Source organism: Coenobita brevimanus, chromosome 22 (genome assembly GCF_032717465.1).
Source record: "Coenobita brevimanus isolate Jiangsu-jjx chromosome 22, ASM3271746v2, whole genome shotgun sequence".
NCBI classification, from domain to species: domain Eukaryota; kingdom Metazoa; phylum Arthropoda; class Malacostraca; order Decapoda; family Coenobitidae; genus Coenobita; species Coenobita brevimanus.
In genome coordinates this window covers 36,620,034-36,630,102 of record NC_136975.1, presented here as the reverse complement: position 1 = coordinate 36,630,102, position 10,069 = coordinate 36,620,034, and positions in this window count along the sequence as shown.

The window sequence follows — 10,069 nt, the reverse complement described above, 5'->3', positions numbered from 1 at the left end:
AAGAAAAATGAAGAAAAGACAAGGTGTGTGTGAAAGAAAAAGGCGGTGGTAAGTTAGAGAGAGAGAGAGTGTGTGTGTGTGTGTGTGTGTGTGTGTGTGTGTGTGTGTGTGTGTGTGTGTGTGTGTGTGTGTGTGTGTGTGTGTGTGTGTGTGTGTGTGTGTGTGTGTGTGTGTGTAGTAAGAGAGACTGAAATGGACAGGAAAGAAGGGAGATGAGGTCAGGGGTTACGAGTGAGAGGGAGGGAGGTGGGAGACAGGGAGGGGAGGGTATAGGAGATGTGGGAGGGAGAACAGAGGTGGAGGGAAGGAGGGTAGGGGGAATGGGGGAGGGGGTAAGAGTAGGGGGCATCTCCAGGGACGACAGGCAGCTTTAGTGGGGGGGAGGGGGTTCAATGCAATAAGATGAAGGAGGGAGGGCAGGCGTACGCGATTCCTTGTTTACACTCCGAGTTGATTAGTTTAGTCACCCCCTCATCCCTCACCTTTCACCCTCCCCCCCCCTCTTACCTGGCCGAGGGAAGGCGAAGAGCTGGTTGGAGAGGTGAAAACAAGATGTGACAGAGAGATGGTGGAATACTGGGAGAAAATTGGTAGAGATATATAACCTTGTATCTGCCCGTAACAGTTCAAAATAGGACCAATGATGTCAATGTATTTTCTCCCCGGAAATGAAATGATAACCAGATTTTAGCCCTTCCTCATGCTGGTCAGGTGTCAATTGGAAAGGGGTCTATGAAGGCAGGGAAATACATGTGCAAGTCGAAGTGTTAATGGCTATGTTTGTGTGTGTCAGAGTTAATATACATCGTCAGTAGAAAGCATACGAAGGGACACACTACCGGCATTCACTTACTGCTGCTACATTTGGGGCTGAATCCTAGAAACATCGCCCTTGCATCACGATACCAATACGCCCACTATGGAGCCACTGCAGCACCCCCCCCCCACCCTCCCCGATACACGAGAGAGAGAGAGAGAGAGAGAGAGAGAGAGAGAGAGAGAGAGAGAGAGAGACAGAGAGAGAGAGAGACAGAGAGAGAGAGAGAGAGAGCAATAAACACCATGGCCTACATCCGTCTTCATGCCACCGTTTAGTCTTCAGTCACGGGTGTGTTTCATGTTGTTCTGGTGTCCTGCCTTGCATCATCCTGCCTCCCTCACCCCACCCCTGCTTCACTCACCCCTTCCTCATCCATCCCTGCCTCACCTTCCTCTGCCTCTCCCTTATCCGTCATACCCTTCCCTATCTCACTCATCCCAACCCCTGCTTCGTCCATCCCTAACTTACCCACCCCTTTCTCACCCATCCCTGCCTTTCCCATACTTATCTCGCCCTCACCTGTCTGCCTAAGAACAAAAGTTTGTGAAAGTACGCGCGCGCTTGTGCGAATGTGTGTGCGTACGTGCTTCTTATTTGGGACACTAGCTAGGAGGTCATTTTCGGAGGTCCTGCAGTCTACCCACGACACACCAACGGAGTACTTGCCACCTGCAGCCCTCATATTATCACCTTATTCTCGAGTCTACCATCTCTACTGTGATACGCTAGAGGCATCATTCACATCTGGCGGTACGATACTAACGAAGGTGTTTTTACGGCGTGTGGGATGGGCCAGATGGAAGAGCTGTGAACACAGTGATATTGAATTCAGTCCACAAAGTGTTCCCTGAAAATGCTGGGATCGAACCCAAAGTACCCAGACCTACACCACCACGACCTCCACCTTCCACACACACACACACACACACACACACACACACAAAACCTCTCCCTACACCCTCTTTACTCCTCCCTATCCACACCATCTCCTCCAACTTCTCCTCCCAACTCCTCCTCCTACTTCTCCCAGCACCAGTTCACCCCTGCAGGAATAAACTCCAAATTAAACCTGCTTAACTTGGTCTATTACCCCCTCCCTGTTTTCCCCCACCATTACTCACTTCTTCCCTAACTTTCCCGGCTACTTAGGTATTTTCTTGAGAAGTGCTTAGTGGACTTGTGTGACCTCACGTTTCCTGCTGAAATTCATGGTGCTTGCTGGGGGGCAAATATCCTTTACTTGACGCGTTTTGTTGGGGAAGAAAAATGGGGAAAGGGAGAGTGGGTGTGGGGATTGGAAGTGGCAGGAATTGGGGGAGTGGGGGATGGGGATGGGTGGTATAGTATGTGTGGGGGGAATGGGGATGGGTGGTATAGTATGCGTGGGGGGAATGGGGGTTGGTGGGGGATGCGAGTGTATGAAGGAGAATGAGAGGTGGTGGAACGTTGGAGAGTGGAACTTGGAATGGGTAGGGATCAGGGAATTAGGGAGGGGAAGTTGAAAGGGGGAATGTGAGTGGGGAAATGGAGGAGTGTGGGAGCTGGGGTGCGCGGGGGAGTTGGGGAAATAAAAGGAGTGGAGAGAAAGTATGGTAGCATGGAGATGGGTGGGGGAGTAGAGGGGCAAATGAGGAGTGTGTGGGTAGGGCGAGGGGAGCTGGAGAGGTGGGAGGAGGAATGCAAGTTGAGGTGGAGAAAATATTGTCTTGGAAAATTTCGTGAAGGTTTGGAAATTATATGAGGCTACTGCAAAGCGGAATATAAATTTGACCCTCAGTGGAAGGAAGAAAATAAAGTACTGTTTTTCGTACTCCTTTTGAGGCTTTATGTCTTCGTCTTTATTTTCTTCATTCATCAGTCTTCACACCTCTTTTTTCTTCCTTTTAGTTTTAGTCTGTTAATATTTCTTTGTTCTTCCTTCCTTCATTCTTTCCTTATTATTATTCTTACTTCTCGTCCTTCCACCTTCTTTCTTTCCCACCTTCTTCCGTCGTTCCTTCCTCCTTTCTTATTATTTGTTCGTTCCTCTCTTTGTTATTTCACCCGTTCATCCCTCATATAGTTCTACCTTCTTACTCTCCTTCTTCCTTCTTTCCTGCATTTCTCCCTCTCTCCTTTCCTTCCATCCATCCACCCATCCATTTATCCATCCATCTGTTTTCTGTTCTTGTCTGTATGTCAACATGCCTACTTGCCTTACACCCTTCCTTCCTTCTGTCATTCCATCCATTCATCTACCCATTCATTCATGCCTCCTATATTTGTCTGTCTGTCAGCCTGTCCTTCTTTCTTCCTTCCCCACATCATTTGTCATTAATCCATCATTCTTCCTTCCTGCCTTCCCACCTTCTTCCACTGTTTCTTCCATCCATCAATCCATCCGTCTATGTTCTTTCTGTCTCAATTTCTTTCTTCTCGTTTTATCTTACTATTCATATATACATTCATACATTTCTATTTCTCCCTTTCTTTCTTTTCTTTCTTCTTTCAGCTTTCTCCTCCTTTTCATGTATTTATTCATATCCTCAGCCTTTCAGTACTACACTGTCTTCTCTCTTGTCTCCACTTCCCCTCTTCCTTCTCTCTTCCTTACTCCTTTTCACCATTCACTTTCACCCATTCATTTTTACCCATTCATTCATCACAGAAACATCCATGCCATCCTTTAATTCATTTTTACTCACTCAGTCATTCAGTCTCTTATTCATCCTTCATACAATCTACTGACTATCCATGTTCTCATTCATCTTTCTCATCTTCTTCCTTACTCATTCGTAAATTCATTCACCTTACTCACTGCTAATCCACTCATCTATCCACATTCATTACTCACCCTCTCAACTTCCTTCAATCATTATTCACCCACTCATCTATCCACATTCATTATTCATCCACTCATCTGTCCACATTCATTATTCATTCACTCAACTATCCACATTCATTTCTCATTCACGCATCATTTCACATTAATTACTTATCCACTCATCTCTACATTCATTACTCATGCACCTGCCTATTCACATACTTAAATCACCAATTTACCTATTCATTCATCTCTCTCTCTCTCTCTCTCTCTCTCTCTCTCTCTCTCTCTCTCTCTCTCTCTCTCTCCAATCACTCGTCTCACCCTCCCATGAATCTGTTCTCATTATCTTTCCTTGACTCATAAGACATACAAACTGACTCATTCACTCATTCATTCATTTAGAGAACCACTCAATTATTTTCATTTATTCTCATTCATTCATCCTTACGCCATATAACCAATCATCCCTCCATTCTTTCCCTCCTTTCTTCATTCATTCATTCATTCATGCATTCAGTTCATGCATGAAATAGCTCATTTTTTCATTCGTTCCCTCATTCACCTCTCCAACACAAGCATTCATTTCCTCAGCCACCTGTTCATTCACGTATTCATTTATTCATTAATCCATCCATCCAAACACCAAACCATTCACCCTTCTCTTCCTTCCTTCTCTGTCTTCTTTCTTCCTTCCTTCCTTCCTTTACATATTTCCTCTCTCTCTCTCTCTCTCTCTTCAATTTTCTTACATGGGTAATAGTCTCTTCCCAAGAAAGGAGAACAAAGGAAAGCCAAAAATGCAAATACATTCGGTGCAGGATGACTGGGCAAATTGTTCAACCTCTTCCATACGATGACGTCCTTTTTCAAAAGATTTCCATCTCCAGACGATTTTGCTCAGTTGCAGAGAGATTTTTGGAACCGGCGAGGTTAAGTATAGCCTTCACTAACCCCTCCACTGCTACAGGGATCTAAGATGAATAAAACCGTCTAAAATAAGCACGCACACACACACACACACACACACACACACACACACACACACACACACACACACACACCATCCATCCAACCAACCATCCCTCTTCCCCTCTAATCAACTCGACAGGGAGGTGGTCTGCTAATAATGGACGCGAGTTCGATTCTAGGCTGAGACTGGTAGCAAACTAAGAACTTGTATTTCATCAGAACAGACTTTACTGATCTGCCAGAAGACCCATCGACATGTAAAAACACCCCCATCAGTACCAATACATCAGTCCTGCATGAGACAGCCTTAGCGTGTATTCAATAAGGACGGTGGGTGTTAGCGCTGAAGTGGTGACATTTGGTGGTGTGTGGTACATAGGAGGGCTACTGGGCTTTAGAGAAAGGGTTGTTCTGCCTATATCCACAGTAGGACACATAAAAAAAAATAGTAACTAATTATCTAACCATCAATTTTGATCTCTGAATCTTCCTACCCTTCCTTCCTCCTTTTCAACACCGTCCGTTAATTCATCTATCCACCACTCATGTTTCTCTCCCTCCCTCCCTCTATCCATACATACAGACTCGCACATTCATATAGTTAACCTTCAATCTCAAACCCCTTCAAACACTCCAACCATCTATCCACATCCCCTCCTTCCTCCCTCCCTCCCCCTATCCATCCATCCAAACACCCGTCCAAATATTCAATAGCTCACTACTCTTCCCTCCGACCTCGATCCCCCCCACCCTCCCTCCCTCCACCCTCCCTTCTTCTCTCCATCCATCCATTCTTCCTCCCTCCCTTCCTTTATTAACCCACTAAAATATTCCAAACACAAATTCCTCTTCCCTCCAAACCACCATCCATCCATCCATCACTCTATCCTTAGCTTCGTTTTTCCCTCCCCCTCTATCTCCATCCATCCAGTTATTCAACCAACCATTCCTCCTGTCTCCAGCCCTCCATCCTCCCACCCATCCATCAGCCCCTCCCTACCTTTCATCTACCCGTTCATCAATCCCTTGCTCCCTTTCAACTAACCTTCCATCCATCCATTCCTTCCTTCAAACTCCCCTATCCATTCCAATCCTCTGCCTGTTTTCCCTCCATCAACTATCCCCCTCCCAACCCTCTATTCATCCATCCTCCTCCTCCTCCCTTTCGTGTATCTGTTCCTCACTCCCTTTCAACCAACCTTCCATCCATCCATCCCTTCATTCCTTCACCTTCTCCCATCCATTCCAACCTTTTTTACTCCACTTTCCTCATCCATCCCAGTCCTACATCAATTTCCCTCCCTCCCTCCAGCCATCATATCCATCCATCCTTGTCCTTCCCTTCCTCCATCCATCCCAATCATCCATCTTTATTTCCCCCTCCCCATCCCTCCCATCCTCTAACAATCCTCACCCTCTCCTACCTATCCCCTTTCTATCAGCCATCCATCTACCTCCTCCCTCCCATTCCTCAACCTTCCCCATCTTCCTACTCATACATCAACCCCTCTCAGGAAGCGGTGCCAGGCAACAAGAAATCAAAAGAGGTGTGTGTGTGTGTGTGTGTGTGTGTGTGTGTGTGTGTGTGTGTGTGTGTGTGTGTGTGTGTGTGTGTGTGTGTGTGTGTGTGTGTGTGTGTGTGTGTGTGATAATGGAAGATAACGCCAGGGAAATGAAATATCGGTATTTTTATGCACATGTGCATATAAATGTGCGTATGTGTATATATTTGTGTGTATGTGTGTGTATTTGTAAGTATGTCTGCGTGTGTGTGTGTGATATATTAGAAGATAATGCCAGGAGAGTGAAGTATTGATCCGGGTCTGGCCAAAGGTTAAAGGTCACGCACGCGGGGATGGGTCAATGGGGTGGGCCTGGCGTGTGGGGCGAGGGTGGGATAGGTTGGACTGGGTGGAAATTGAACAGGTGCGTTAGGTGTACTGGGTGAAGGGATGGGTGAGTGTAGGGTGAGAACTGGACAGGTTAAACTATGACAGGCTAGGGTAGGGTGAGAAATGGGGAGGCTGGAATGGGATGGGTTGGGTTGGGTTGGGCTGGGATGAGTGGTTGGGTGAGGACATGGTGAGAATTGAGCACGATAGGGTGGTTGGGTGAAAGCTGCGTGAGGGTAGGATGAGATGAAGTTGGCTGGGTGACTGGGTGAATGTTAGGTGAGGGTAGGGTGAGAACTGAGCAGATTGGATGCAGTGAGATAAGGATGGTGAGGGTAGGCTGGTAAAGTGTAGGGAGGTGTGGTAGGGTGAGGACTTGACAGGCTGAGTGAAGTGGTTGGGTGGGGACTGGTTGGAAGGGTGATGGTAGGTTGGTAGGGTGAGAGGAGGGCGGTAGAATGAGGGTAATAAGGTGCGGACTGGGCAGCGCAGAATGGGTTGGGTAAAGTGTTATGTGTAGGGTGGTTGAGTGAGTGGGTTGGTTGGACGGTGGGGTGAGGGTAGGGTGAAAGTAGATAGACAGGGTGAGTAGTGTAATATGCAAAATAAATAGCTAAAGAGCTATTACGAAGCCTCCTATACCATCCAAAATACTTTAAGGTCCATCATCACTTACACCATCAATCTACCTTCTCCCTGGCCTCTCCACGTCTCCCTCTACCCTCATACTCATTCAGTTTACCTTTTCACCATCAAATTCCTTTCTAGTCTCTTTATCCCGCCTTACCATTTAAGCACAGTGTTTTTACCCTCTGGCCCACAAGACTCCCTACCTTCATATGAGAAACGATAAATCAGAAAAATGTAAAAAACTATAAAAGAAATGGAAGGAACGAGAAAAGGAAACAAAAGATGAAAAAGTCAAAGCAAGAAAAAAATTAAAAAAAGACAAGAAAAAAAAAGAAACAAGGACCGAGATGATAAAAATTAAAGAAGAAAATGGTACAAGGAAATTAGCAACATAAAGGACACCGATGATACCCGCACTCACCCGTTCAGCATTCTACGGGGAAAGAAATAATATAATACCGGCGACTGTTAAGGATCACGGGACATTTCAGTACAACTCAGTGCTCTGCCATGCCACTCTGTTAAATTTACCCTCTATTCAGGCACGACGCAGATACACGGGCAACCATTACTCCTGTACTGTATATTTCTATGTGTATATCTATGTATCTACGTATCTATCTACACAATATTACGCTCTGCCCATCTGTTTTGTACATGGCTATTCCAGTGCAACGCTGGTACGACGTCAATTTGTACTCTTATGGTGTGTGTGTGTGTGTGTGTGTGTGTGTGTGTGTGTGTGTGTGTGTGTGTGTGTGTGCGTGTGTGTGTGTGTGTGTGTGTGTGTGTGTGTGTGTGTGTGTGTGTGTGTGTGTGTGTGTGTGTGTGCACCTCTACTCTTCAACAACACCTCTTAAGGCATGGACTTTATCCTTCACAACGGTACAGTAAGTGCGTGAGTGAGTGACACAGTGAGGGACACACTATATTCGCCGCCCCGGTGAAAAAAAAAAAAAAAAAAGGCCAAATAATAGAAAGCTAAATATTATACACATGGAAGAAAAGACAGGGAGGAAAAAGGGGTGAGTAAAGTGGGATGATGAAGATTAGGACACGAAAAAAAGGGAGACTGAGTACAAATTAATTGAGAAAGGATTTTGGAATATCATCTGCCAGAATCTCCCACGAGAGAGAGAGAGAGAGAGAGAAGAGAAGAGAAGAGAAGAGAAGAGGAAGAGAAGAGAGGCAACAGACGATAAAGAAAGAAAAAGGGATAGTAAAGAAAGTGAAGGAGGGAGATAACAACGAAAGCCATAAAAGCAAAGGGACGCTGCGCAAAAGAAGGAGAAGAGAGGAAGGACAAAGAAAGAAAAAGAACGATGAAAAGAAACAGAAAAAGAGAAGAAGAAACTAAAAAAGAGAAGAAGAGGAACAGAAAAATGAGAAGACACAAAAATGGAGAAGAAAAGGAACAGAAAAAGACGAAACAGAAAAAGAGAAGAAATGAAACTGAAAAAGAGAAGGCGGACAATGAAAGGTAAAGATCAAGGAAAGAAACAGAGTGAAAGGAGAAAGCAAGCAAAGAAAAGCAAATAAGAAACAAAGGGGAAGGACAATGCACGAAAAAGAACAAGGGTAGATTTTTAGAGAAAAATGAAAGAAAAGGAACAGAAAATAAAAAAAAGAATGGAAACAAAGGAAGAAAATAAAGGAAGCAAAGGAGTGAGAGGATGGAAAGAGAAATGTGAGACGAAGAGAATGAAAAGAAAAACGAAAGTAAAAAAAATAATGGAAAGGAAAATAAGAAAGAAAAAGAGCGGAAAAATGAAACGAGCGAAAAAAAAAAGAAAAAAAAAGGAAATGACAGGCAAAGAGGAAATGAAAGGAGGCTGTAGATGAACGGAAGCTGAGAGGAGGAAACGAAACAATAAAAAACGAGAAGAAAGGAAAAGGATGCTCAAATGCAGGAACGGAGAATGAAAAAAATGGCTGAATGAATGAATGAATAAAAGAAGGACGAGTGGAAAGGTGACAAAAAAAAGATGGAAAAATGAAGGAAGGACGTAATAAATGAAAAAGGGAGCGGGGGAGGGAAGGGAAGGGAAGGGAAGGGAAGGGAAGGGAAGGGAAGGGAAGGGAAGAGAAGAGAAGGGAAGGGAAGGGAAGGGAAGGGATGGGAAGGAAAGGAAAGGAAAGGAAAGGAAAGGGAAGAGAAGAGAAGAGAAGGGGAGGGAGGGGAAGGGGAAGGAGAAGAGGGGGGAGGGAGGGCAGGAGGAATGTAAGAAGGAAAAACTAAAAAATAAAAAAAAGCATAAAAACAAAAGGAATGCGAGTAAAAAAAAAAAAAGGAAGAAATTGGAAAGGGAACGAACAAGAAGGAAAGATGGCAGAAAGAAAGGCGCGAAGAAAGCAGAGAAAACACAGCAAACAATGGAATGATTAAAAAGAAACAAAAGTAAATATAGGAGGAGGGGAGAAAGGAAGGAATAGAGGTACAGGGAGAGAGAAAGAAGATTTGATGGGAAACGACAAAAAAAGAGAAAAAACAGAGACGAACAAGAAATAAAATATTGAGAAAGTTACAATAAGAAGAAGGGAAGGAGAGAGAGAGAGAGAGAGAGAGAGAGAGAGAGAGAGAGAGAGAGAGAGAGAGAGAGAATCCACCAACTCAACCATCTGAAAAAAAATATCCAATCCAAACTCCAAACATGAAAATAGTAAACCAATATTAAAACCCTCACACTCCTATGATTCACTCAGCTGAATAAAATCGTCTGCCGTGGCTGGAATAAAACACTGAAGACGCGAGTGTGAAGAGGCTAACTACTTCAAGCCAACGACGTCTTTTAAATTTCAATCTTGTTACCTTCAGACGATTTTGTTCAGGGTTGGAATAATCTAAGGAGCTGGAAGGGTTTATTATGCATTCGTCAACCCCTTAATTACGAGAAAACACTCCCCGATTGAGAAAAATCGTCTTAATACGTCGTCGGGGTGAATGGTTAGCAG